Source organism: Macaca mulatta, chromosome 13 (genome assembly GCF_049350105.2).
Source record: "Macaca mulatta isolate MMU2019108-1 chromosome 13, T2T-MMU8v2.0, whole genome shotgun sequence".
Classification (NCBI taxonomy): domain Eukaryota; kingdom Metazoa; phylum Chordata; class Mammalia; order Primates; family Cercopithecidae; genus Macaca; species Macaca mulatta.
In genome coordinates, this window is record NC_133418.1 from 122,669,837 (window position 1) to 122,692,837 (window position 23,001).

Consider the following 23,001-nt stretch of genomic DNA (forward strand, 5'->3'; position numbering starts at 1 on the left):
ACCTCAATCCAATCATGAATTGATGATTCAAAGCCGTGGTTTATTACCTGTGAGAGCTGAGCTATTTTCAGTTTATCCTTCTTCCTAGCATGCAATCCTGTGGGATTCCAACTGGAAGCCTGTGGTGTTTACCAAGGAGCTTCCCTCTCAGGAGGCCATGAATCTTAAGCTTATGACCTGCATGATGCAATTTTGACAAACCTTCTGTTCAGATACTCAGATCATCATGGGACTCTTTGGTATCAATAAATGCCTCAAGCAGGAAAGATGTGCTAAACCTAGGTCTTACTCTCTAGATTTCTCTCTGCATGAAATGTTGACTGTGCACATGATGACGGATTCCCAATGCCTTACAATGGGTTGTGTAGAGTCTTACATTTCTAATTGTTAGCAGCAGGGGGATTATTCTGAAACAAGATGGTTTGTCTTTGCAAAAGCAGCGCCACTTCCTTCTCTAATCCACAAGTGACTACCTCAGGTAGTTAAGTCTGAAGATCATTCAGATCTAATGAAGATCTAATGAAGATCATTAGATGTTGTCCAAGACTCTTTCTAGCATGTATCCTTAGCGTTCCATATTAGTAAAGTGACAGTAATAACTTCATTGGACGGTATACATTTATCCAAGTTTTAAGCCATCATCTTGGTTCTTGGCTTAAGAGTTGTTCTTAGAGTTGTTCTTAAAGTTGTTCTTTAAGGTTCTTGGCTTTAGCGTTGTTGGTGCAAGGTTAATGAAAGGATCTGATGAGGGTGGAAGGTCTCACAGCCAGCGAGGAAACTTCTTGAGCAGCAGACAAGCGTCAGTTTCCTGCAGTGACAGACACTCCACTGCTTCTGAGAAAAGGAGCAGGACAAGTCTCCCCACTGGCCTCTCAAAGTCCATGTACACACAGCCCAAAGCTTCCAAACGGCAGCAAGGTGGTCCCAGCAGAGGAATGTCACACCTTTCTCCCCATCCTGTATGTGACATTTCTAAAGGAATATAGCTATACGTTTTATATCTCAATATCACACAAAAGCTCTTGGTATTAACAAGTTTCTGTCATGTTCTAAAGGGAGATAAAATATGAATAACTACAGGCTGGGTGCAGTGGCTCACTCCTATAATCCCAGCACTTTGGGAGGCTGCTTCAGCCCAGGAGTTCAAGACCAGCCTGGGCAACACAGCAAGACCTCGTCTTTACAAATAACGTAAAACCTGGCCAGGCATAGTGGCTTGCGCCTGTGGTCTCAGCTACTTAGGAGGCTGAGGTGGGAAAATCACTTGAGCCCAGGTAGTCAAGGCTGCAGCGAACCGTGACCACACCACTGCACTTCAGCCTAGGGGATGGGGTGAGACACCATCTCAAAAATAGATACATATATGAATAATAGCTATAAAATAACAACCATCAGGTGAATAATCTTACAGATAGATCATTGAGGAAACATTATTAATGAATAAAATATCAAAAAAATTAAATCACTATAATTAGAGAAAAAATATAATTTTTATTAAAAATAATTTTATACACAGACGTTGTTCCAGTATTTTATTTTGAATCTTAACTATAAAATGAAGCCTTGGACTGTTTCATATTCAAGAAATTTCTCCAGCTCTAAAATAATACAGAAGGAGCTGATTCACCCCTAGATGTCTAAAACTTCCCCCATAAAACGTGGAGTTCACTGTTTCCTGATATACGTAGTATTCTACTCAGTCCTGCTTAGCTGTCCAAATCTGATCAAAATCACAGAATTACGTAATGAGGCAGCAGACGACTGCTCAGTTATTTTCAATTCTCACTCTTTTGTCTTTTCTTAGAATTTGCCAGATATAAGTGGCATACCAAAGATGAGATTATAGATTGTATGGATGAAGTTCCAGACCCAAAATGGATCAATAACGTATTCCACAGCTTTACAGACAGGACTGGGGAAAACAAACCCTACACATTTGCCTCATTTACTGAAGCCAAAAATCCCAAAACCTGGGGAGACGACTGACCGTGTGCAGCTGCAGGACAGTCTGACTCCAGCGCACATGACTTTGCTGTGTTTTCAAGCACTTAAGCGTTTCTGTGATTCTCAACTAGCAAATCTTTTTGACAAAAGTGTTGTTTTCATCTTCACAGTCCAGAAAGACAATATGATTTTCTAATCCAGACAATGACTTAATATCTGAAGAGTCACCGGACATGGTGGCTCACACCTGTAATCCCAGAACTCTGGGAGGCCAAAGTGGGTAGATCACCTGAGGTCAGGAGATCGAGACCAGCCTGGCCAACATGGTGAAACCCTATCTCTACTAAAAATACAAAAAATAACCAGGCGTGGGAGTGGGCACCTATAATCCCAGCTACTCGGGAGGCTGAGGCAGGAGAATCCCTTGAACGCAGGAGGCAGAGGCTGCGGTGAGCTGAGATCGTGCCATTGCACTCCAGCCTGGGTGACAGAATGAGACTCCGTCTCAAAACCTGAAGAGCCAGGGAGTTTACATTCCTTAGTACGGAACTGGTAGTTCTGACTTTAAAAAGCAGAATCCCCAGCCTGTTAGGTTTAGCAGACAGGTCCTCAAGCCTGGACTTGTTGGCTAGATTCGCAAGGCAACTGCAGCCTCCTCCCCTAAAGGAGCAGCCATTCTGTGGCAAATCCCAGCCTCTGCTCCTGTCACTGTCCCCAGGTGCAGTCCTCCCAGCTACAGAGGGTAGCTCCTCCTTCACAATGAGGGACTGTGGAAACACTTGGATGAGGCTTTGTGCTCTGCCAGGATCAATTCAAATTTGGGTGAGACAGAAGAGATGAACAGCCAGACATTTGAGAAGAAAGAAAACAGAGCCAGCCACTGAATGAAAATTAACTATGTGACGATATCCACCCACCGCCAGGACCAACAGACGCTCTCCGTATTGTACGCACCGGGAGGTTTAAGATATTCTGCTGCATGTTTTCATAATGAGACTTCTTTTCAGAGAGAGAAGCTAGAAAGCAGCATCCTATATGAAAAAAAAATGAAACTAACACGAAACACTGAATAAAAGGATGAAGAAAAAAGAAGCAAAGCTGTAACTGGGCATTTGAGTCATTATCCTAGAAACTTTACATGTTACCTTACTGTCCCTTACAACTACTCTGTAACGTGGGGCGGGGGGAGTGGAATTCTAGACAGTGTTCTGCCAGACGACACTCCGAGTACATCATCATTGGATGTTTTCTCTGAACTATATTTACAGTATATAAGATGATTCAGGTCAGCCTTCTATTTCAGAAATTCACAATCTATGGGAAAGTTGTGGCAAAGTACGTACCAGAACTAGATTTAAAGACAAATCTTCCAGCTCCCAGGCCAGGACGTGTCCCAACACAGAGGTCTCTAGAAAGAGAGAGATTTCTGCCAGGTTTCAACGGGACTAATTGGCTCTTACTTTCCTCCAGACAAGGATGCCGTCTGTAGTCTGTCATCTCATCTGTATGGATGACATAGTGTCTGCTACAGAGCACAACTTTGAAAAATATTTAGGAAAATATTAACCAACTATGCTGGAGGTTGTGCAGCAATGCTGAATTCATAAAACCTGGGCTAATCTATGTCCTGAAGATTCTTCCTCCATGCTACCTTCTGCTTAAAAGGATGAGAAATGGTAAATGGGATTTAGGAAAAATTTGAGTTGGAAATAAATCGATTCCCACACAGGCTCTATACTTTGCATCTACATATTCAAAGGGTTGATTCTGCTGTGGTTTACTGACATGTAGCTGGCTTTAATACATGTTTACTGAAGCCCCGTCACCTGCAGGGGTCCTGACCCCACTGTCCGCATGCACCCCAGCCCCGGACTCCTGGCATTACTGCACTTTCCCAGCATTTTCTTCCCCTGGGGACGCGAAAGGCTCTGCTTCCTGTAAGATACTGAGGCCCCCGCTGTAGAGCAGTAAGGTTGGGCGGCTTCAGGTTGGTACTCTCTGTGTTTACTCCAAGTTCGATTTTTAAAAATGCATCCCAGAGTGCTCTCACATATTCTTCATAATGGATATGGTTCTGACATTTTCCCCAAGTCTCTAATCCTGATGAAAAGCAGATGGTATTTACTTGCAAAACTCCGATCTGACCTGCCAGTGTTATCCTCTTCTGTGACCTGGCTCTTCGCCATCGGCCCTAAGAGGGATCCCAGCAGGCAAAGCCTTCCCAGACTCAGCCATTCCCATCCCTCCTCCATCCTGCGCCAGGAACGGAGCCATTCCATCGCCATTCCCATCCCTCCATCCTGTTCCAGGAACGGAGCCATTCCACTGCCATTCCCATCCCTCCATCCTGTACTGGGAACGGAGCCATTCCCTCGCCATTCCCATCCCTCCATCCTGTTCCAGGAACGGAGCCATTCCCTCGCCATTCCCATCCCTCCATCCTGCGCCAGGAATGGAGCCATTCCCTCGCCATTCCCATCCCTCCATCCTGTTCCAGGAACGGAGCCATTCCCTCGCCATTCCCATCCCTCCATCCTGCGCCAGGAACGGAGCCATTCCCTCGCCATTCCCATCCCTCCATCCTGCGCCAGGAACGGAGCCATTCCATCGCCATTCCCATCCCTCCTCCATCCTGTGCCAGGAACGGAGCCGTTCCATCGCCATTCCCATCCCTCCATCCTGTTCCAGGAACGGAGCCATCCCATTGCCATTCCCATCCCTCCTCCATCCTGTTCCAGGAACGGAGCCATCCCATCGCCATTCCCATCCCTCCTCCATCCTGTGCCAGGAACGGAGCCGTTCCATCGCCATTCCCATCCCTCCTCCATCCTGTTCCAGGAACGGAGCCATCCCATCGCCATTCCCATCCCTCCTCCATCCTGTGCCAGGAACGGAGCCGTTCCATCCATGCCTAGGGGTGGCTTCTGGAAGTTCCCACTGCCTGACACACAACCAGTGCACCCTCCCGTCTTCAAGCAAGACCTCACTTAAAACACCCTGGACGGCCGGGCACAGTGGCTCACACCTGTAATCCCAGCACTTTGGGAGGCTGAGGCGGGCGGATCACCTGAGGTTGGGAGTTTGAGTCCCGCCTGACCAACATGGAGAAACCCTGTCTCTACTAAAAATACAACATTAGCTGGGTGTGGTGGTGCATGCCTGTCATCCGAGCTACTTGGGAGGCTGAGGCAGGAGAATCACTTGAACCTGGGAGGTGGAGGTTGCTGTGAGCCAAGATTGTGCCATTGCACTGCAGCCTGGGCAACAAGAGTGAAACTGTCTCAGAAACACCACCCTGGACACATAAGAACCTGCCATACGCTTGATCATGGCAGAAGAGTCAGAACATTTATTACAATCACCTATTCTGAGCATGAGCAGCTTATTTACCTCATTCATTCATCCATTCACTTCTTTATATGTTTAAAAAGTGCCCCTTGCACTAGGCACTGTGGTGATACTGAAGGAATCCAGTACACAAGTTCTTTCTTCTGTGAGCTTTCTTCTTTCATCTGCCCGAGACAGATCCCCAGCAAGTGTAAAGGCAAAAAAAAAAAAAAGGCGTATAGAGACATTGGATTTCTTCCTAGGGCTGTGCCTTGGCTCTCGTTACACCATCTGGCGTGATCTCAGCTCACTGCAACCTCGACCTCCCAGGCTCAAGTGATCCTCCTTCCTCGGCCTCCTGAGTAGCTGGGACTACAGACGTGTGCCACTGCCTGCCTAATTTTTGTATTTTTTGTAGAGACAGGGTTTTGCCATGTTACCCTGGCTGGTCTCAAATCCCTGAGCTCAAGCAATCGGCCTGCCTCATCCTCCCAGAGTGCTGGGACTACAGGCATGAGCCACTGTGCCCGTCCTGCTTCCAATAAGAGAAAAATTAAATAAATAATTAAGAAAGCATTAAAAATCAGGGTCCTAAACATGGGGAAACAGCAGGGTCAACACAGAAAGTGGAGGATGAGCCCTATGGAAGGCAGCAGAGACACTGAGGTGTTGCGTGGGCTCCTCTCAGAAAAGCCGCTGTGCAGTGGCCCTGAGGAAGGGAGAACTCTGTGTGTGCACATAGGCAAGGAACCGTGCGGTCCTGGGAACGCTGCTGCTCTCCGTGCGGTCCTGGGAACGCTGCTTCTCACCGTGCGGTCCTGGGAACGCTGCTTCTCTCCGTGCGGTCCTGGGAACGCTGCTTCTCACCGTGCGGTCCTGGGAACGCTGCTTCTCACCGTGCGGTCCTGGGAACGCTGCTTCTCACCGAATTCCGTTTTGAGGGCTCTTCCGAAGCTTCACAGTCTGAAGCCCTCACAGAGATTTTGTTTACGAGAGTTAGAGCTGCCACCTTAACAATTAAAACTAAGATATTTTAAAACATTATTTGCTTTTTAGTTATTAAAAATAATTTAAAAACCCATTACCTGTTAATATGTAATTATATATTTATGAAAAATAATATTTTCCATAAAGAAGACATTTATTGAAAGAGCATCATTGTTTCACATTTAGCAAATGTCTTTCATGCGTGTGGTAATAGAGCAGCTGAATTCTCATCTGCCTCTGCACTTAACATATTGCATAAGTTGTTTTGGCGGAAGCCTTTGAAGATAATCCAACCCCACAGATGATGTAGTTGCATGAGGGGAGACCCCAGAAACCCCATGAAACAGTGGAGGGCACCCCCGAGGCTCATGAACCCCACTTTGAGAACTGCTCCAGGAGAACATTTTGAGCAACACAGGAGTCAGGAGGGCCAAGGAGGAGCCGCCTCTTTGCCGCCTTGGGGGCATGGCCAGGAGTTCAGGTTTTGGAAGCCCCGAACGCAATCAGAAGCTCTTATATAGTATGATGCAATTTCATTTTTAGAACGATGGTCCTGCTGCTGTGTGGAGAATGCACTGGAGGGGAAGCAATGGATTAGGGAGGCTGGTTAAGAGGCTGTGTTCATGGCTACGCTGGGGAGGAAGGCGGCAGCAGCTCAAATTAATTTCCTCTCCCCGTAGTCTCGTCTCGGAGAGTAAGCGCACTCACTTGAAGCGTGTGTCAGAGCGTCAGAGGAGAGGTGTGTTTCCCAGGTCTTCAGCAACCAACCATCCTAGGGTAATCACAGGGCCATGTGTGGCAGGACAAAGCTTTTGTATTTTAATTTTGCCTTGGAGGCGGATTTCAAAACTCACATCACTCAAAACTCTGACCCACCTGCATTTGGCCAGCTTGTCAGCAAGATGACAGCTTCTTCTCTCTGATTTTCTTAAACTCCTACCACTTCCCATAAGCAATAAGCTTGGAAAACATGAGCATCTGCCCGAGACAGATCCCCAGGAAGTCTAAAGCCTGGGCAAAAAAGGGAGAGGAAGGGAGTACACAGAACATTGGATTTCCTATTAGGGCTGCGCCCTGGCTTTCATTACGCCGTCTGTCTGACTCTTAATAGACCTAGCCCAGGCACACAGATCAGGGCTTATTTTCTAGGCCATTTTAAATAGATTAGGAAATGTAAAGGTCCCTTAAATGACATAATTTGGCATTAAGCACTGCACACGCTTGTGCACGGCTCCTATCGGCGGGCGTGAGCGTGTGCCTGCTGGTAAGTTCATGCATCCATCAAAGGTCAGCATGGGAGATTGGCAGTGTGGGTTCCCCCAGCTTGAAAGGAGATGCACCCCCTAATCCACGTCCAGGTGCATAGCACCAAATAGCAGAATTCGTTTTAGACTTCTAAACGAAACAGTTCCAAACTCATGTTCTGCTTTGGGTTTGTCAATATTACCATTAACTTTCAGTGATACTGAGGAATATGCCTTTTTGTGTTAGGTTCATATACAAATACGGTGTTTTGCCATGGGAAGGAAGTGTACTTGTGTGTGCGTGCATGTATGTGTGTAATTTTTAGTAGTAAATGAACCATTTATTTTTACTGTAGAAGCTTTAGTCAAAGATGTTAGAGCTTGCCATTAAGTGTTATTATACCAATCTCTAAAAAATATTTTGCGCTGAACATTCGTTATTTTAACGTAGACAGAGGCAAATATGCATTTTTATTTAATACAAGTGAGAATATAAGTGATAGATGCATACATGTCTATTATATACACGGAGAGAGAGAGATAATTTGAGAACTTTTTTTAAGAATGTTCTTAAATTGCTTAAAAAGAAGTGGGGATAAGAACAAAGAATGTACTCAGAGGTGTATTGAGATTTGCTGGAGCCTTTGGGAAATGTTGTGAGCAGAGAATAACAGCTTCAAGAACTTATCCGGTAAGATAAACAGCAAATATTGGCGGGCTCAACAGCCCTGGCTGAAGTAGGTATACCTGTGTTGAGTTCAACCATGAATGCGATAGGCCTCTGGAAACGTATTTTTAGCCAGCGTTTAGGTACCGGGTCCCTCCCTCCCTTCTAAAATTATTTTTTAATTCCCCGGAGTGCGCCCCCCTCTGCCACTCATCTGCTTGTTTGGTGCCTGTTCCTTTCCACGGGGGCGAGGCTGGCTTCCTCCCTCTGCTGCTCATCAATACTGAGCTGATTTGGAACTAAGCTGGGTAATAACATGCCTTTCAGCAGCCAGCCCCGCACGCGCCGTGTAATTAAGGCCTGATGGTTGTGTTGACGGCGAATGAAAGAAAATGGCTTTGTTCTCCTTCCCCGGGCTTGATTGTGGGTTCTCGCTCTCACCTGAATTCGACCCACTCTGCATTGTGCCCGTGATTGCTGGAGTGCCAGTAATTGCCGTCCTGGCAGATGACATTTCCATGAAGCTCACTCTACAGCTCCAGAGGGAACGGACAGAGCTGATCGCTGGGGAATCTCATCAAAGGCAGATTTAGGAAAGGCCTCGGTGGAAGAGGGAGCCCACGACCAAATAGCAGAGCATCTCCTCTGACATTTGCTCGTCCGTCACTCACTGTGCCTGCAACCTGCTTACCCTAGGCCTGCAATCCATAAAGACTGGATTGTGTGAGGATGAATTGCTGTTTCAGTTCATTAAGGCCAAGTTTCGATCATACCTTTTTTAGAAAAAATTCTTTATTTTGTTTTCCGAAAGGAAGATCAGAGCAGGTAGAAATAAATGAAAGCAACTTATCTTCAGAAGATGGTATTGCACCCTTTATGTTGTCTATGAAGTGCATTGTTTAAAATGTGTGTACAACTTTAAAATGTGGGTGCAAATTCCATCATGCATAAAGTAGTAGAACTCACTCTTTAAAGGAACATGTTTTTATTCGTGTTTTTTGAGATGGAATCCCACTCTTGCCCAGGCTGCAGTGCAAAGACGTGATCTCAGCTCACTGCAACCTCCGCCTCCTGGGTCCATGCGATTCTCCTGCCTCAGCCTCCTGAGTCGCTGGGGTGACAGGCACACACCACCATGCCTGGCTAATTTTTTTGTACTTTCTTTAAAGGAACATTTTAAGCAGACTTCTGTAATTTGGAGCTAGTCATGGTCAGAGGGGTCACCGAGTTGGACTTGGTAATCACACATGAAAAGAGATGCCCATGGAGGTGGAAGATTTGTCCACGGTCATAAAGTCCGAAAGGAACAGTCAGACCAGACCTGCACCTTCCAAAGGCTTCATCAAGAACAGTGTTGGGTGGATCCTGGTGCCGTGTAGACCATCGTCCCTGGTCTTAGGCCGAAGTTTCTTACATATGCATCCTATTTGCTCAGTTACACTCAGTGCACACTCGATTGCTACTGCCATCATCATGCACAGAGAATCACAACCACACCTGAACTTAACAGTTCACTTCCACTGTTAACAAACCCTCCCCGGGCCGGCTGGACAGGGCCGTGGAACAACCTCAGGGCAAAGACGGGGTCACCCCATCATTTGGCTTTGTCTGTGTCACTCACTGTCTTTCACTTTCAGTGTTTTCCAAAGAAAGAAATGTTAAGTATAGGATAGGACAGTCATTATTTATTTGGTAATATTCTTACACATTTTTTCAAAATGTCTACATTTTTAATCAGGCTTTATTATATACAAGGAATTTAAAAATAATTCCATGCAAGCATAAGACATTAATTCACACAGGCTTCTTTTTCAACAAAAAGAATGCCAGGATGGAGTCTAATACTCTAAAGGTGACTGTCCACAGTCCCTCTTACTTTCACATGGAGACCTGGGAGAATGGGCTGCAGGAGCTGGACTAACGTGTAGAAAGCAGTTGTGAGGCCCGTTCGTCCAGCTCCCTGCTCAAATAAATTGACTGTAGGAGGAACTAAGTGAATATTGTTAGTGGACAGCCCAGTGGCAGCTCCTCAAAGCCCCTTTCCTTCCCTTCTCCTGCCTGTCATACCACCTGAGGGTGGGCCCCGGCCGTCCATGTCCAGACTGTCGGGCTGAGGGTGAAGTCAACTTGCCCCCTTGATGGAGTGTGGCTTCCAGGGCCTGGTTATGCTTTACACATTTAGCTGTTCATCCAATAAACTTTCTTTCGTGGGTGTTTCTTCCTTTTTGTTTCATGTCAGAACGGTCGAGGTTGGCTACTTTGGGAAGGTCATTTTGTGTTGTTTTCTATTGATTTGCCTGTGAGTTGATAAAAACCGCATTTCAAGTACCTGCCTCCTCCCGCTGCCCCAGAAGCAATTTCTAAGTATTTTAACCAGTCTAAGCACTGCAGCGGTAGGGGGTAAACGGGCGGAATGGGCATTTTTCTATGCCATTTTGGTAGAAAGACCATTGCTGTAGGTTGGCCTGGCTTCTTTTAAGTTACAGATCTTTTAAAATCAGTGCTAATGAAGACCAAGACGAAGACTAGGTTACATTGTAAATTGATCTTAACCTTGCTATAGGCACTCATGTTAATTTAAAACGCAAAATTTACAATATTATTGAATTGGAATTTAAGAGTTTATTCATAGTAGAATTTTATAACAATCTGTTAATTATAGATTTTCGATTCTGTGATGCTTATGCAGACTTTGGGTCAAGTGTTAGTAAGTGTACGCATCCAGAAAAAACCCAAGGATCTTTATTTGCTAGAGGGAGTGGCGGGACATGGGGTGATTGATAGGTCTGCAGAACATGACTTCCTGGGGACACACGGAGACTTTACAGATGCCTCTCACAGAAGCTGCTTCCCTCCAATGATAGTGATGGGGGCAGAGCTAAGAATGTAATTCCAGGATGGGTGCATGAGGTTCTCCCTATTATCTGTTCATTGAGGTTCATATTTCTTTTGTGGTGCGCATGCTATTTTGGCTTCAAAAAATGAAAAATGTAACAATGCGGGACTGCAGTTAACCAGTAAGGAACGTGGGACTCAGGAAGGCCTGGCTGCATCCCCCTCTTGTGTGGAGGCTAATCAGATCAATATATTAGTTTGCACACCATGCAATTTGTGGTGAGTTACTCATATTTGAACAGAGCTATTAAAATACAAGGAAGTAACAAAAACCACACAGAGGACTGAACGACTAGTTACATTTTAATTAAACAGCACAAATATGTTATATAAGCTTTGTGTTGAAAGTGCCCTAATTCCCATTTACCTTCAATGTGTTTGCTATTATGATTATTATTTTTAAGTCTGGACCTTTTATAAGGAGGCTTGTATATAAGAGTGGAATGCTTATTAGGTGCAGAATAGAGAGTTATTGGATGGCTATGGAAGAGCTGCTGGCTGGTGACTGGAAGGTTTGGAGCATGAGGGCATTTTCCAAATGCAGGAGCAGCGCTAGCTCAGTGGATCCTCTGACAAGCCTTCTAAAGTAGCCGCAATTACTAACACCATTTGCATTTCAGAGGTGACAAAAGCAAGGGCGAGAGAGGTGGCAAAACTGACCGAAGTAATCCAGCTACTCATGGGGTGGGGCTTTGCACAGTTTCTAGCTGAAGTGCTGAGCTTCGGCCTCTCTTGGCAGGTCCCTTTCCAGGTACTGCCAGGTTGGGGCTGGAAAGCTGAAGCCAACCCCAGCCACGGATTTAGGCAGGAGTCTCTCCTGCACCTGAAGCTGATGGAGGAGGAGAGGTTTATATCATCACAGAAGGAGAACAGAGCTTTGCTCCCCGAGCTGGGGAGATCTGCCTGCTCTGCTGGAGAGGCCGCCAGCCCACTGTGGGCGTGCGCTGTCGGGAGGCTTAGGCGGGAAGAGGAGGTCTTGCTCAGATGAGTGTTATTCCTTTGTTTGGACACACGAGGTTGGGCAGTTTGGAGCGTAGGATATTTTTGCCTGGAGTTTTTAATTGATAAAATCATCCCATGAAAAAATCCCCAATTTTTAAAGGCATGCTACTCTGACACCTTAAACTCATTTTAACATTTATATAAAGTGCGTAAAATGTGTCTTTGCCTGAAAATAAACATCAGTGGAGTGGAAGCCCTTTGTCTATTCTGTCCTGATCTTTATGGGCAGCACTGCACGTTTTCACTGAGGAGTCTACGCGGACACTGTCTTGTGTTTACTTTCTACTTGTTTCTTTTGAACACACACGTGCATTAACACTGTAATGTATTTATTACTTTCTATGTCATTAATAAGAATATATTTTGATAATATTGAAACTGTATGATTTATTAGTGATTCCTTCTAGGTAAATATTAGCCGTGTTTTTTAGACGTTTAAAATTGTGAACAGCCTCAACGTGACCCACATTATTCAAGCTATCTACCTTGTTCCCTTCCTCTTTTCTCTCCCTGCTTCCCTCTCTCTCTTTCTCTCTCTCTCCCCCTTTCTCTCTCTCTTTCTTTCTCTTTTTACTCTTTCTTTCTCTCTCTCTTTCTTTTCTTTCTTTCTCTCTCTCTTCCTTTCTCTCCTTCTCTCTCTCCCCCTTTCTTTCTTCCTTCCTTTCTTTCTCTTTTTTCTTTATCTCTTTCTTTCTGTCTTTCTTTCTTTCTCTTCCTTTTCTTTTCTTCCCTCCTTCCCTCCCTCCCTCCTTCCTTCCTTCCTTTTTTCTTCCTTCCTCTCTCTCCTTCTTTCCTTCCTTCCTTCCTTCCTTCTTTCCTTCCTTCCTTCCTCTCTCTCCTTCCTTCCTTCCTTCCCTCATTCCTTATTTTAGTTATATCTCCAAACTATTTTTTCTAGTACATATTTTGCAAGAAACTACATGTGGGATTCTGAATTGTCATATGCTGATAACTTTTACAGAGAGCCGCAACTATGAAGAATATGTGCTAAAATATGGATCTCTACCTCACCACACTGAGAACCTCATCATTACTTTACGGGGCCATCAAGTACAGCATGATTTCAAACATTCATAATATTACTCTCTTGCAAGCTTTGTGCACTGGAGGGACGTTTCTTTTATCCTGCTTCTAGAGTCATGGAAACAAAGGAAGCTTAGGACACAGGATGGCTTGGTTCCAGGCTGCTTCTCTCCTCCCAGCGCCTGGCCCCGCCCCTTCTCTCCTCCCCTCCCCGGGGAACTTCCTGTCTCTGCACAGAGGTGGGCAGCCTCTCTGTGACCAGGCTTCACCTCAGCAGCTCTCTCCTGGTCAGCTTCCCCCAGGTTCGTTCCTCCCTGTCTATTCCCCTCTTCTCTGTTCTAAAACAGCAACTTGGCTCCTCACTATTCTGTAGGGGAGGCCCAGGAGGTTCCCTGTGTCCTGCGGGATAAAATTCAGGCTCCCCCAGGACTTACCATCCAAGCACACCCTTCCCTCCAACTGATCTGTGCTTTTTGTGTTACTGTTTCCTGTCCAGGAGATCTCCCCTTGTGACTTATCCATAGCCTGATGACGTGCCCTTCTCAAAGCTCGCCTGCTGCTCCTCAGAAAACCTCCCCACCTCTATGGCAGAGTCAGCTCACCTCTGCGTAACCCTGAGCACTGTGAGCATCCCTATTGCAGCCTTCCTGACTTAGAGGAGAAGCAATGACGCCCCTCCTTCTCTCCTCTGCAAGTCCGTCCTGCCTAGAGGCCCAGGCTGTGGGTCTCTTTAACTCCTGTTACGTTTATCCATCTCAGTCGCTGCCACTGTGGGCCAAACTGGGACTGCACTGCTCTTTGGTGGTGTTTGGTAGGAAGCCAGCAATTCCCAAACCACTCCTCCTTCCCCAAAACCCAAAGGGAGAGATCCACAACAAACAATGGCCAGATGAAAAACAGAGCATGCCTTTCTGGTTAGCTGCAAAGCGCATGCTGTGCTTTGATAAACCGAGGCAATGCCTGTTTCTAAGCCTCCAGCCCTCCCTAAATCCTCCATCCAAATCCAGGCAATTGCTACTCTCTGCCTTTCTTCCTTGTGAAATACAGACTGAAAATGAGAGAGAAAGAGTGTAGGGGGTGCATGGGTGTGAGAGAGGGACAGAGAATGAGGATAGATGCTGGCCATACTAATGCAAACATCTTCCTTGTTCCATGAAAAATTAATATCTTTTGAATCAATAGTGACTCAAAATATCAGCTAGCCCAGAATCATTTGCACTTATAAAGGTAAATTCTTTTTAAAAATGTTCAAATAAATGGATTTCTAATGGAAGGGTTTCACTGGTTGGCATGGGTACTGGTCTGACAATCAGAAGGACAAGCCCTTCCTAAGTCACTGAAATCAGATCCTGCAGAGGGGAGGTCACCTCTCCATGGCCACAGTTCCCAGACACAGTGCAGTCAGAGTGGGGCATGCCGTTCGTTTTTGCTCTGAAAGCTTGTTACATACGGGAGTTGGGAGGTGACTGCCAGGGTGGACACCTGTCAATGTCCAGCCCGGAAACCTGGGTCCCCATCCCAGCTCTGTGACCTCAGGCAAGCTACCTTTCTGAACCTCAGTTTCTCTCCGAAATAGAGCCAATAATAGCTCGCTTGCCTATTCTCAGGGTTGTTTTGAGGATCAAATGAAAGAACAAGCATGGAAGTGCTGGAATGTGGAAAGTCCTTTTTCTCTCACTTGGAAGCAGTTAGTTGGAGGAATCTCACTTCTCGCCATGCACCCCCTGCAGTTGCTGTGGGAAGGAAAAGGCTGCAGGTTTAGAGAGCAGGGAGCAGCCCCCAGTCCTTGGCACTGCATCCAGGAGGACAAAGCCCTTCCACGTGCTCGACTCTGTCACAGATGAAGGGCCTTAAGTACGCTCATGCCCCCACCATTAGGATTTTCTAGTTGAAATGTGTGGCTGTGCTTTAAGTTAAACTCATAGCACATTTAAATCACACTCTGCACTCACAGCCTCTGACAGACAGTAATTTCTATATATTCTAAGAGCGGAGCTTGCTGCTAGAATTCTGATTTTCTTTCCAAGGATTCTCTGAAAATTGAGAGTTCAGCTAGCAATCGGTAACATGATTTCATTCATGAAGTTTCTGTGTCTCAGAGACAACAGAGAGCCAAGTACTCTCATGAGTGTTTTCAATCTCACTTCACAACACATAGGTACACAAAGGTACACACACAGGTGCACGCACACAGGTACACACAGGTACAGATACATGTGCACACACAGGTATATACACAGGCACACACACAGGCACACAGAAGTACATACACAGGCACACATAGGTCATAGGTACAGATACTTGTGCACACACAGGTACACAGGTACATACACAAGCACACACACAGGTACACACACGTATGGATACAGGTGCACACACAGGCACACACAGGTAAAGATACACAGATGCAGGTGCACACACAGGTACATACACAAGCACACAGGCACACACACAGGCACTCACAGGTACATACACAAGCACTCACACAGGTACACACATAGGTGCACACACAGGTACACACACAGGCACACACAGGTACAGATACAGGTACACACACAGGTACATACACAAGCACACAGATATGGATACAGGTGCACACACAGGCATACACAGGTACAGATACAGGTACACACACAGGTACATACACAAGCACACACACAGGTACGGATACAGGTGCACACACAGGTACACACACAGGTTCACACACACCTTCAGGCACAGTTTACACACACCCACTTCGAGTTGTCTCTCTGACACTTGCATTCACTCCTAAGGTAGCACCACTGATTCAAATGATCACTTGCTCTCTCCTCTTCTTTCCTGATACAGGTTGTTGTTGTTGTTGTTGTTTTTAAAGAAAGAGCTTATATTTTTTCATTTGATTAGTAATTATTTGAGAGTCCATATTATGTGCTATGCTAGACAAATGAAGAATTCACCAAGTAATAAACATCTTCTGTACTCTCAAGGAACCATGAGTTCCTTGGGGGCCTGGGAAGGAGGGTGAAGTGAACTCTACTTTCTTATCATTGTTGTTATTCAATTCACTCATTTAATGGGTTCTCTCTTCTCTGGGCCCTGGTAATACAAAAATGAACAGGTGCAATCCTCATCTTCAAGCACCCTAGTTTCTTTGATAACAACAGTAGCATTAGCAGAAGTGAGCAAACAGTGGAATGAGTGGCTGGCTATGTGAAACGGTGTGTGAATGTATGAACAGATCAGCAAGAGGATGACCTCATTCATCATTCAGAGGAACAGCCTCCTCCTGAGGGCTGGAATGATCTAAAAGTTTTGAGTAGAGAAATGGTGAGATTTGATGTGAAGACTGATACATCTTTGAGATGTGCATAAAGAGAGGAATGGTGTGAACCAAAGTGAGGAAGTATAGTTTATATTTGAGGGACATGGAGAGGACAAAACAGCTTAAACTAAAGGTCACATAAGGCGGTGGTAAGTCTTAGGAATTGAGAAATGACATGTCACCAAGCTTCAGGAGCCCTGGGAACTGGGCTAGAGTGTGCGCTTTTAGTTCCGGCTCCGATTCCTACTGTTCCTCACTCACTAAAGCAATGCTTGCGGAACTTCGGATTCCTCATCTATAAAACACATAATTCTACCTCCTTTACATGATTGTGTGTGAAATAACTTTTAACTTTAAATTGGGATACACATGTAAGGTGCTGTCATGATAACGATAATCATACAAATCATGGTCACTGTGTGGACTTATTCTTGGTCAGAGGCATCTATAACAGAGGCATGTTCTTAGAGACTCCACTCTCAGCGTGAAGGGAGGAGGAACAGGTTTGGGGGGCTGGTAGGAAGGGTGAAGTGAACTCAGCTAAGCTAACTCAGAACTCATTAGCATCTGAGCCTAGGGCCTTCCCAGGAAAGAAAGGAAGGCAGGGCTATGCCTGAGTCCTCTGATTCGGATTTATTTGGGCACTTGCCTCTTGGGAAGCTTTGGATTCAATGAGATGCAGAACCACGGGGTTCTCCAAACTTCAGAGGGCGCCCGCGAGCCTGAAACCTCTGTGGATGGATGAACTACTTCCTGGGCCATGTCCTACAGCTATGGCCAGGGATGTGTGGGGAGGCATCGGTGTTCATTCCCAGTACCCCAGGTTCCTACATTCAAGGGCTCCCAGACCAGGTATTGCCTGTAGGATGTGAATGGCAGAACGAACCCAGTTACTGCTCTTTGGTTAATGCTATTCCTCACTTTTTCTATGCCCCATGGAAATGTCTTCTCCCATGTGCACTGAAAACTAAAGCTTGTTATTAATAAAATTCACAGCAATTAAATCTTAGATTTCCTTAAACTACTTTTCACTTTGTTGAGAAAGGAGTGATGGGGACTGCATACCTATCACTTTGTCCTGGACCTTCTGCTCACTTTTCTGGTGACCCTGTGTAGGTTCTTTAGGGTTTCTGGACTTCAGTGACCAAATCTAAAAATGAGGAGGCAGGCTGCACTATCCTTACGATTGCTTTCACTGCCGATATTCAACTATGCCAAAAGCCATTCTACCATGTGTATCTCTTGCTGGGTCTGCCTTAGTGGTAAGTCCTCACTGTCCGTGAGTGGGCTGCAGGCAAACAGCAGACCCTGAGGGACAGAGACAGCCCCAAAGGCCCACCTCAACAGCACCTTCCTGCAGAAGGAGGGAGGGCATGGGCGCCAGACCACCTTCTCTGTTCTGACACGGCACTCATCTGCCTTTGTTCTAATTGCCTCCATTTTCCTTGCTCTTCTAGATCATTTTGCTTAACATGGAAGAACGTGTTTTAATGAGCTAGAAAGATCTAGTCAGGCACAAATGTGATGTCCTTGCCACATTGTTTATTGGTTTGTAGACAGCCAGTGCATCCCAGGGCTTGTCTTAAACTATATGGTTAAGCAGCAAATGGCCTGGGTGTCTGGGGAGTGCAAGTTGCTGGCAAGTATTACATGACTTTGGGAGTGTACATTTCTAACCTAAATTTGTTAGTCATTTTTTACAATAATTGGCACATATCTTTTGAAAATACTAATAGATAAATCATTCAATTTTTCAGTTTATTTTGTTACATAAATGTTACATGAATTTTCTTTGGCAGTCAAATCGTTACAGTCTGTTTATATAAAATAGATATTTTATGTATTTATAAATGAACTGTATTTATGTGAAATAAACAATTAGAAGTATTTGCAGTAAAAAGTGAAAGTTTTTCTTAGTTGTCACAACCCCACTCCTATCTCCAAAGATCATCTCAGCTACCCCCTGGGTCTGTGTCCACGCTGGCGTCATCCTCTGTGTTTACAGACATGCACGTGTAAAATAAGACATGCTCCTATTACATAGTTAGACTTTGCGTCCCCACCCAAATCTCATCCTGAATTGGAAGCCCCAGGGTTTGGGGAGGAACCTGGTGGGAGGTGATTGGATCATGGGGGTGGTTTACCCCATTCTGTTCTCATGATACTGAGTGAGTTCTCGTAAGATCTGATGGTTTTATAAGGAAGTTTTCCCTGGATTCTGTCAAATTATCTCTTTCACCTGCCACCATGTGCCATGTGCCTGCTTCGCCTCTGCCATGATTGTTAAGTTTCCTGAGGCCTTCCCGGCCATGTGGAACTGTGAGTCATTTAAACCTCTTTCCTGTGTAAATTGCGGAGTCTCAGGCAGTTCTTTCTAGCAGTGTGAGGACAGAGGAATACATCCTAGGTTCTAGTTTGTTGTATGTGAACGTGTTACACTGTGCATGCTTCTCTGCACCATCCTCCAATCACTTTGCTACACATCTTGCGGATTCTGCCTTGTCAGTGTTTACAGGCCAGTCTTAGATTGCGTATTTACCACAAATAATCTAACCGTTCTATCACTGAGGAGTTTTGATTATACACAATATCACATTGAAACATTTTATGCAGGTATCTATGCATATGTGTGACTAAATATATATTTGGTAGATACCAGGAACTGGAATTGTCAGGCTAGCATATGCACATTTAAAATTTTCATTCATGCTGCCAAATTCCCGACACAACAAGGTTGTTCCATTTGCATCCACGCAAACCTGCGTAAGAGTCCTGTTGACGACATCGTCCCTGCTACACAGAAGACGGGGAAGGCTCTCGTCCCCTTCCTTGGCAGTGGGAGTGCTACCGGCCCTCTCTGAGCCACAGTGGGAGACAAACCTGTTTCCACTTCGGTGTTAATTTTGTGAAACGATGCAATTGTGGCTTTAAGTTCACGTCTAAGTTTAAGAAGAGCTAGTAAATTAGAGGATAGATTATTCATATGATGTCTTTATCTATAAATACTTCCAGGTTACAAATTGCATTTGCTGGTGTCCTTTTAGGTGGTTAGTTGACATGTTGAAATCAGTGGTCTGTTACTTAGAAGTTGAGATTAAGGTTATATTTTAGGCCAGGTATGGTGGTTCATGCCTGTAATCTCAGCACTTTGGGAGGCCAAGGCGGGCAGATCACTTAATGTCAGGAGTTCAAGACCAGCCTGGCCAACATGGTGAAACCCCATCTCTACTAAAACTACAAAAATTACCTGGTTGTGGTGGTGGGCACCTGTAGTCTCAGCTACTAGGGAGGTTGAGGCAGGAGAATCGCTTGAACACAGGAGGTGGAGGTTGCAGTGAGCCAAGATCGCGCCACTGCACTCCAGCCTGGGTGACAAGAGCAAAACTCCATCTCAAAAAATAATAATAATAATAAGTTATGTTCTAAATATTGATATTGTACAGGTGATCTACGGGAAGAACTGAGATGGGAATGTCCGTGTATGGGAGGTAAACCCAAACCTTTTTAAATGCCAAAAATACATTCCAATATTGCAAATAATTGAAGTCATCCCACAGAAACTTAACTGACCTAGACTTAAAGCAAAGCGCACATGAGTGTTTAAAAATGAGAAGGGTGATATTAAACCTGGCTGTACATTCTTTTCCTGATTTCCTATTTTTTCTTTTTAAGATGTCCCCATTTATTTACTTATTATATATTTCCTTTTCCTTGTCTATATGGTCATCATTATCTTCTGAAAATGACCATTTCTTTCTTTTCTCTGAAAAACTGAAAGTGGACATATTCTAAATCTCATCTCCAACTAGAAGCTGAGTGACTGTCTGATGAGCACATCCTAACACAAAGGCTGTGAGCAACGCAGTGAGCTAAGTGAAATCCGTTTAACTTGGTACAAAGGAAACAAGTTCCTTATTCAGCCAGGAAAGGCTAACGGGGAACCTGCTATGTACTCCATAGTGCAGGCAGCTTATTCATCTCAACCCAGCCCCTGAGCAAGGAGATCGCATGGCTGTTAGTCAGTAGAGATGAGCTACAGAAACAGGCGGAAGAGCTGGAGATGCACCTGCCAATCACAATGCGGACAGGCGGCCAGGACTGCCCTCCAGCCCGGCTGCTATGATGCACTGTCCTCTCCGGCCATTATGGATTCCAAATTTGACCACTGAAGGGCACAAAAAACATTCTTAAAGCAGTTTTCCTGTTCAGACAGTGTCGAGGCAAGGGTCCAGGAAAGTACGCAAAACCAGGCTCAGGCGTCCTTGCATGCCTTTCAGAGGCTCCTCTGAAACTGGCTCAGTTCACGAAGGATGGTTTTGCCTTCTCCTTATGGTGGTGTCTGAGGTGGGCTTTTGTCAGGCAATTGTCTGGTTCTTGCTGTTCAGTGTTACACGTCTGAGAAAGAAGCACTATCAACATATAGCTCTCATCTTTTAACCAATCTCACACGGAGCTTTTAGGGTGAAAAACCAAGAGCATGACCCATTTCCACTAGTAGCTAAGCCTGCAGGTGTGATTTGGGTTACCAGACAGGCACAAGCACTGCCATTTCAGCAACACTCAGCTAAACAAAAGGTCTTCTTGACAAGAAATCTTAGAAAAGCAACGATGGCAGGAATGAATACGTGTGCCTCAGAGGCTGACACCTGCAGGAAAAGTCACCAGGAGCTGACTTCTTTCCATCTGTGTCCCACAGGGGTGGTGGGCACCACCCTGGCAAGAGAGGATGGAGGAAGACTGGCTTGGTTCTTCCTTTCCTGAGCAGTGCCCCATGGTGGAGGCACTTCTCCGAGAGAAGGAGATTTGCACGATAATTCCCGAAACCACTGAGCCAAGACTCAAAGCTACACATTCACACTCAACACACAACACACGTAGAAAGGAAGTCTGAGTGAGCCTCACAAGGAGAGCACCACACTTCTCTACTCATGGCTCACTTGCTGCCTGGGGATTCATATCAAGTACCACAGCAGTGGGATTCTTGCTTAAAGCATTCGGTGCTAAAAAACGTATTTAAACTTTTAGCCCAGCCCTGCTATTGTCAGATGCAGAACCTGAACTTCAGAGAGTTTTATTCACTCAACAAATGTTCACACCAAGATTGGCTGAGATGGGTCTTGCTCACCCAGGAGTAATGACCGTCCATATAATCAGTAACACTTGAAGAAACGAATAGTTATATTTTTAAATCATATTATTTCAATATTAATAATATCAAGTTTATATGCTAATTGCCTTAGTATAATCTGATTGAGGAAGTAGGGACCCAGTTCAAACAGTTAAAATCAAAGAGGTCAGTTCACAGGGAGTATCCACCAAGTGGACATTCATCCTCATCAAACTGTCCAGAAGGGAATCTCCACATGTGCTTTCATGTCTGCCTCTGTCTCTGCCTCGAAAGGACGTGGGTCTGAATTCCGAGCATTAATGATCAGAGTGCAAACCTGAGCTAGAAGAAGGCGTTGTTTGTCCGGGGTGAATGCTCCTGAATCTTTGTAGATGATTTCAAGGTGGTATGTCTGATGCAGGGGCGTTTGCCTCAGGAAGAAACTGCAAGAATTCCTTGCATTTATACTATGTGGGTTGAGAAAAAGCCATAAAACACACCACTGTTATCAGAGATTTTCCAGTGTAGATAGCTGTGTACTGCTATAAATAAGACCCCAAATTATAATTTGTGTTAAAAACTAAGTATATATTTTTAAATATTACAAAATAACTCCAAACTGATACCTGTAGACTTTGCAACAAAATGAATACACTAACTCTCATTCAAGTTTTGAATCTTGATTTTTCAGGGTAATTTTAAAACCTCTCTAGCTCCACATATCTATTTTGGAATTATTTTGTTCTTTACGTGTTTGTTTTAGTAAATTCTAATTAGGGGAAATAATAATAACTGTTACGGTTGCATTTTATCGGCTGCCTTTGTGTTTCCTAGGAAATCTTGTGTTATCTTATTTCAAGTTCCACTTGCTAAGCACTCTGGCTATCATCTTATTACAGGCGGGAAGTACAGTATCTGTTAGAGGATTTATGGTAATGCTGCTGCATCTAGCTGATCATAAACAGCATGGGGAGCCCCTCAGGGTCTCTTCATTCTCCTGACACACTTCACTGAGGCCCATTAACACTTGTCTGTTATTGCCATAGACGCACTTTAATGAGCCTCTTGGAATTAGGAGGTTTGCACCAGAAACAATGGCTTCCCTAACTGAGGCATCACCCTCTCACTTTCTGATTTTCTAGCTCATCATTTTGTTTAACAAAATAAATTCTCTCTTTGGTAGTAGACTTTGAAATACTATGGATATTTCTTCTTCAAATTAGAACAGTCAATGGTTTCTAATACTGAGATAACATTGCAGAAAAACATGATAGAAAGTTAACAATTTCTACATTTCCATTAATGAAGGTAATTTCTTTTGTTGTTGTTACAGTAAGATAAAATTGAGCTGACATTTGGAAGTGGCCTTGTCATCAGCAAACTATATTTTCTTATGAATTAAATTCTCTTATTTCCAAAAAATAAACATACAAAATATTTCTCCCGTATTAAATTGTTTTCTAATTACATCAAAGTGTTAAAGGAGGCAATCATCTGAGAA

At 44.7% G+C, this 23,001-nt stretch overlaps 1 protein-coding gene across 8 annotated transcripts in view; it reads left to right on the forward strand.

The window, feature by feature from the left end:
• The window catches only part of MYT1L (myelin transcription factor 1 like), a 533,658-nt gene that overhangs the window by 133,865 nt on the left and 376,792 nt on the right, over nt 1-23,001 (forward strand).